The sequence below is a fragment of the Branchiostoma floridae genome, chromosome 3 (genome assembly GCF_000003815.2).
Source record: "Branchiostoma floridae strain S238N-H82 chromosome 3, Bfl_VNyyK, whole genome shotgun sequence".
Classification (NCBI taxonomy): Eukaryota; Metazoa; Chordata; class Leptocardii; order Amphioxiformes; family Branchiostomatidae; genus Branchiostoma; species Branchiostoma floridae.
In genome coordinates, this window is record NC_049981.1 from 3,317,056 (window position 1) to 3,324,444 (window position 7,389).

General features: G+C 40.8%; 1 long non-coding RNA gene across 1 annotated transcript; it reads right to left on the bottom strand.

The window, feature by feature from the left end:
• Positions 1 to 1,890: 1,890 nt before the first annotated feature.
• LOC118412255 lies at positions 1,891 to 7,038 on the bottom strand. Its single transcript, XR_004830748.1, has 3 exons — positions 6,767 to 7,038; positions 2,964 to 3,039; positions 1,891 to 2,502 (listed from the first exon to the last, which is right to left on the bottom strand). It is a non-coding gene; the product is annotated as an uncharacterized LOC118412255 (long non-coding RNA).
• Between the last annotated feature and the right edge of the window lie 351 nt (positions 7,039 to 7,389).

Genomic DNA, 7,389 nt, shown 5'->3' on the forward strand with positions numbered 1-7,389 from the left:
TATCCTGTCATCAACCTGGGCCATGTCAGTGTCCAGTCAAATTCTACAACATATAATCTGTCTGGCCATGTCAATGGCTCCTACTTCAGTGTTGTCACACAAAGTGACCACACAATAAGTCTGCTGTTTCCATTGTTTGGTAATGCCAGGAAAAAGAACACCTCAAGCACTGTAACTTCAGTAAATTGCGTACATTTATGCTTTCACACACTGCTGATCTTGTCTGGTGATGTATCACTTAACCCTGGGCCAAAGGATCCCTGTGGGATCTGTAACAGGTGTGTAAGAAAAAATCAGAAAGGAATATGCTGTGACTTGTGTGACAAGTGGTATCATCTTAACTGTACAGGCATGGATGCTCAAGAATATAATACACTGGCTAATTCCGACGATTATTGGTACTGCAATCCTTGCCTACTTCCCTGTTTTAGTGACTCCTTTTTTGATTCTTCATGTAATGATTGTAGTGGTGATTCTGATACTGCGAATGAAGAAGAAATCTCAGAAAGTAATTCTACGATACCACCATCAAAGGGCTTAATCATGGTGCATCTTAATATTTGCAGCTTGTATAGTAAGCTAGACCAACTGTATGTATTTATGTCTACAAATAATGTTGATATTATGACAGTCAGCGAAACCCACCTTGATGACTCTATCCATGACAGTGAATTATGCATAGATGGGTATCACTTATACAGACAGGACAGGAATCGGTTTGGGGGAGGGGTCGCAATTTATGTGTCTGAAGCATATAGCCACACTGAGAGGACAGACCTGAAACAGCCAGGACTTGAGGCACTTTTCTGCCAAGTCCAACTCCCTAGCACTAAACCAATAGTAATTGGTACTATATACAGACCACCATCTAGCTCTGTGGAGTTTTACACCCTGCTAAGAAACTCACTTGAAACCTGGAGTATGTCCACTCCCAAGTCAGAATTGTTTCTACTGGGAGACATGAACATAGACATTAGTCAGCCCTGTAGCTCAGAAGTTAAACACATGGATAACCTGAGTCATGAATTTCAATTACAACAGGTTATAGACAAACCAACTAGAGTACACCAACACTCTAGTAGTATAATAGATCATGTGTACTGCAGTGATATGCATAGGGTAAGTGACTATGGAGTGGTACACTCCACTATCTCTGATCACTATGCTGTGTTCTGTACCAGAAAGGCGAGACGCACCAAGTCCGTATCTAAGTATAACAGAATCCAAAATAATAAGGGAAAATCCATTTTATTCCTTTTTTTCGGCTTCAAAACACAAAAATTAAGCCTTCCTTTTTATCAAAATGCAGCCTTCATGACTTGGTACTTGCATTTTTAAGAAACCTTCTTAAAAAAATCACAACTAGATGAGGATATATACTCAAACAAATCAATAATAATCCAGCCTAACCGAGGATATATAATGAATTAAAGTTTTGTCCAGCAACTTGGAGGATATATACTCCGCCTGAAGGACGATACATAGATCGTACACTGATAGAGTATAAATACTCTGCATAAAGGAGGATGGATACTCTGTCCGAAAGAATATTTATACTCTGTCGGAAGGAGTATTTATACTCTGCCTGGTAGGGTAGAGTATTTATACTCTGATAGAGGATGAATACTCTACATGAAGGAGAATGGTCCCTCTGCCTGAAGTAGTATTTATACTCTGCCTGGTAGGGAAGAGTATTTATACTCTGATAGAGGATGAATACTCTGCATAAAGGAGGATGGACCCTGTGCCTAAAAAGAGCATTTATACTCTTCCTGATACTAGTGATAGAGGAACATGAAGGAGAATGGTCCCTCTGCCTGAAGGAGTATTTATACTCTGCTTGAAAGAGCATTTATACGCGGCCTTAAAATCTCAGTAGTAGTCAGGGTGTTTTTTTTCTGAAAGTCTATTATTACACGATCACCAGTGATTTGATTATGATGTTCAATTTTGCGCGACACCTTTCACAAGGTAGGCGTATTCCTTTCATACATATACATACATGACACGGTGTATAGAAAGCAGCTAATGTATAATTTACTTATCAAGGTAATATGAAGGGATGATAATTTTCGTAGATGCTATCAGTAAATACATGATCAATTTATAAGCTGTGACTATCAAAAGCGGCTGGAAAGAGGGGAAATGGGCCAAATAGACGGATTAGTATCATGCCAGAGGAGTTAATCCGCTAAAGGAGCAAACTGTACTCCTATAACGGACAAACCCCTCTGGTATGTTATCTGTCTATTTGACCGATTTCTTTTCTTTCCAACCGCTCCAGGAATAAAGGCTGATCAAAGGAAACGTAAAACAGTTTATGTTAGGCTAACACATGAAGCTAAGTTTTACAGTTAAAGCTGTGTTCTGCATAAAAGGTACGCTCTCAATTCTAGCTTCATCTTGCAGCTGCTTCTTCCCTCAGCACGAGCGAAACTAGACCATCCTCGCTCACTACCTCCCTTCGTCCTTTCAATCAGTTGTTATTCTCTGAGCAGCAACCTGTAGCCAATGAATGAATGAAGAATGACACCTCACCCCACACACTAATCCTAAGGTTTTAGAGAAAATATTGTTTTATCTTCAGTGCGATAGTAGACAAAGACACTTGAATGCATGCATTGCATGTTTTATAGTATCACATAAATACATACATATACATACAACAGTGTACCAGAAGAGCTCAAATGCATGTATTGACAGCTAAGAACAACAGTCACAAATGCATATTCGACAAACCGATATAAGATATGGAGCAGGTAGGAGACATGTTCCTTAGAAACATTCGATAAAATCAGTAAAAAGAAACAGCCATTTATCTTAATCTGCTCAGAAAGAAAAATAGGAATTTGTTACATAAATGTAGGTGTCCAAAATTAAAATGATTTCAATTTTTCTCTGCCCTCTATCAATTAAGTCTATCCATGATTTTATTAACTGTGGTCTAGGTGAACAGATCTTACCTCATTTCTTCCATTAGACAGCTTTCCAGACGTCCGTCGCTGACTCGAAGCGATCCGAAGATGTCTCCTAACGGACCTGAATAAGATTGTGGTGAGAACGTGGATACAGTAAGTCTATAACATCCGTGGCGCTCCTAACAATGTTTGTTGATAGCAAGTCACCAACTTTGTTAACCCCTATGGTACCGTTGCACCATGCGATTTGAAACAAACCTACAATTGCTTATCAAACGACCTGCAAATGGACATTTCAAATGTCATTTAGTGTTGACCGTTGACCCTACCGAGTGAGCACTAGTATAAAAAATGATTTAACAGGACACCTGAAGAAAATTCTATGTCATCAGCTCACTATAGCTCACTTAGCACGTTAAGCTGAATACGTCTTTGAAATCATTCTTTTTTTAACTGTAGGGATTACCCTTAGGCATAAAAGATTGATAAATATAAAAAAAAAATCAGACAAAAAGCTAGATAAGGGACCCTAATTGAAGTAATCTGTAACGGATGACACAAAATTACTCACATCATTGCTCTTATAGTATGTAATAAAGGTAATGACAACAATCTCATGAAAAAGACAAAAGCTCAACTCACAAATAAAACAAATGTGCCACTGTTTTGGTTGTACACACTACCCCCTAATCTAGTGAACCAACATTCCCAACAATCGTAAAATGTTCAAAACATTATAAGGCACATTAGGCGACAAAGAAAATAGATTTTGATTACAAAATTGAAACTCATTCAACGTAACACTGCGATAGATCTGTCTTTTAATTAAATTAAGAGATAAATATGTGTAGTCACACATGCACACAGGGTCACCTTTAAGTGTAATTTGTGCCAGGTGAAATTGTAGCTAGGTAATGTTAAAAAGCAGGTGTGAACATATATACAGCCCTTGTAGTTAGAGGTCAAAGTGTGGGTGGGACAAGGGGATGAGGCAGTTAGAAATGGTCTGTCCCAACCTGAACGCTCCATCCTTCTGCAGGAAGAAATGGACTGTTCTCACCTGAATAACCCCTCCTTCAGCAAGTTCTAAGTACTTGACACACACGTACACACGAGGTACATTGTACGAGGGACGCTTGACCAAACAGAATACAGCTTGCCGTACGTTTATTTTTATTACCTGCATAAGTTATGGAGATGATCGTCAAAATTTGCATAATCAACATCTTAATACATTACCCTATACTGAAGGAACATACTGTATGAATATCGAAAGTGTAACAGCTTTTTGTAATTTTGAAATTGATATGCAAATTATTACCTCATTTGCATAAATTCAACATCTCATTGTAATCTTGATAACAATTATATTGGACGAAAAGATTAAACACCTATCAATTGACAGTAAGGTTGAATTAGTAGTTTTCATTTGAAATTATGATAATGAGCTCCCTCAGAGATACACTATATAGCAATTATAGCAATTATCTATTCAAATAAAATAACAACATATATTCCGTCAAATCAGAAAAATAACTCATATTCGTCCTTACATATTGAGAGAGAGGAGCTCCGGTGTGATTTTTCCGACTACTACTATATCTACGCGACTCAACCTCTGCTTGGAGAGTAACCCAGGCTAACAACACCACTGCTGGACTCCTAGCTCCATGGCCACATGCCGGTATCTCATTTGGCCCAGCGGGATGGGGAACGTGCCACGCGAACTACTAAGTACCACTGAAGTGACACACGACTTCCAAACAGATCTGTCTCGTCATTAGCCTCCATAGCGGGCTCTCTGGGTCTGTTTGTCTTTGGGCTTATAAAACAATTCTGCTGCATATGTGCATCTTTGTTATTCTCTATCTTATTGCAAAAAGCAGGCTTTGAATCCAGTATATCATCACAAACATTTATTCTATTGGACACAAAGACTATCGATCTAGTAAGTTACAATACTTACACACATTTAGCCCCTTAGCAGCCCCTCAGCCTTTAGTTAGGGAACCGCCCCTCGTTAGAACCCTTCCTATCATCAACGGAACTCCCCCTTGACTGTTGCGTATGGTATGGAGGTTACGCCTTCTTTCAAGTTTCATGATGTCACGAGCCATGTTACTTCTGCCCCGGTGACAAATCGATCACTGGTATTCTGTTTGGCACTTCAAAGTCATGCACAGCTAACTGGTCACCAGAAAAACCCCGGTCTACTGCATACCAAACTCATATAGAGTGAGACCAACATCATGTGAATGTCCGCTGTGCTCTGACATGAAAGCGGACATGGCCAAATACTGAAATAGTGGAATTGTGGGAAAGCTTGGCTTGTTTACACCAGGCGATCATCTTTCAATTTCTTGGCAGGCGAACCGGAGAGGGTCATTCACGTGACCCGATGCTGGTACCACAGCGACGTCCCTCGAGCCCCGTACATGCTCAACCTGATTGCAACACCAGTCCAAATTTCAAGTACAGTCAAACCTGCCCAAGCGACCACCTCTTCTCAGCGACCACCTGGCCATTTCGACCGCTTTTTCTCGGTCCCGATTTTTTTCCCATTGACTTAAGCATTAAGCGACCTTTTCTCAACGACCACCTGGCCAACGCGACCGCGACCGGCCCAAATTGGGACCATAACGACCGCATCATTTTTAAAATTGAGGTTTTCATCGATTTTTTTATGATATCTAGCGCGATTTTGTGCCGAAATCGGCCAGTTTGCGTCGGATGTTAGAATAAAGATGGCGGCGGAAGTTTTTAAAAAAAATCTATATCATTATAAAGTGAACGAATGCTGAAACGTATACAGCCTCATACTTTTTAAAGGAAGATCTGTGTAGCTCATACCTTTTATCTGTGTGAGTGAGTTTGTCCAACTGTACTATACATTCAGCCGTGGGTAAGTACACTATCGGGACGTACCGGACATCGAATTCGAAAGGTACACCGAAGTTATTTCAGATACGGCGATCAAGAACACAGCGACGCATAAAGGCTTGTATGGTAACTGACCGCATCAAAGTTCCCTTACTGTCTAAAACGCTAGTGACAGTACTAGTGTGAAATATTGAGCTTTAAAATACTGTTTCGTATAAAAGCTTGATGATAAAAGCTTGGGGTTAAATTTAAAATTTACAGTGTGCGCGTTGTATTTGACATTAAAGACCTCGCTTCTTTGCCTGCGTGCAGAGTGCTTGCTATTTGCCATTAAACACAACGGAAACCGTTTATACTTTGCATCGGGCATGTTTTGAGTCGATACTCTTCTCAGCGACCACCTGTCTAAATCGACCGCTTTATCCCGGTCCCCCGGGTGGTCGTCTTGGGCAGGTTTGACTGTAACTTGCTATGTGTTTGAATCTTGACATATCTCCGAACGATGAGGTTTTAAAAGAAAACTGTACGGTGTACCGTTATCCTTGAGAGTCGCCCGGAACAGCTTATTGTGCTGGGACTATCGCATCCTTCCAAGACCCTTCCAAACAGCTAAGCTTTGATTGTATCTGTTACCAAAACACTTCCAGATGCCCGCGCACATAAAAACTGTCATCTGAAGTCAGAAATTCAGGTCAAGATTCGACAAAAAAAGTAAATGGAATCACAACCGCACTCTACAACTAGAAAGTGTTAGAAAACCCACAAAGGCAAACAGTGACGATCAACTGATGAGAGACCAGCCAAACTTCGAACTCAGAAGTCCTACCTGCCTTGTAACGATCTACACTACCCAACTCGATCCCCCCTCCTCCAGCCTAACAACATATCGTCTCCCCAAAGAACATGTCCATAAGTTTTATATACATCAAGAGGATCACTGTACAATTTCAGAAAGGAGTTCTACATACCAAAGAACATTGTGGAGCTGTCCATTCGGAAGCAGGCGTGTATCGCTAGAAATGTCTTTTCCCGTGAAGATAAGGCGCCAGCGCGCCTGACAGTTCATCAAATGTTCTCCATATTTGTTACAGCAGGATTTGTCCGTTCAATGTACGCCCTCATCTGTCCGTTGCCGGGATGCCATTTTGGTACGAAGATACTGCAGTAGGCCACGAAATAAGTTGAACTCGAAACTGTTTTAACTGTGAGAAAAGTAGTAGACCCAATGGCTTGACCATAGCTTATCTGAACTGTTGATCACTGTTTCACTGTTGATGACCCCGGCCCGCCAGATGTTGGCCCGCCCGCCGCCGTGTCACACTGAAAGGTGACCCAGGCTTGTCTTACAAGACCCTATTCTTCAAGCAGATGTTGGGCTACTGAGGAAGAAAAGCGCTGGTCGGGATTTCAGAGAGAGCCGGAGCGACTTTGGGGTTAAAAAAAACTGTTCTACTCGCCTCTAGTGTTTCAATACAAAGCCCGATAAAAAGGACTTTAATATACAAAACGTAAAAAAACAAACAGCCGAGCTGGAGAGTAATGACCCTTGACTAAAGATATTTGTACCCAGGAGGCTATGCCGAATTCTTGT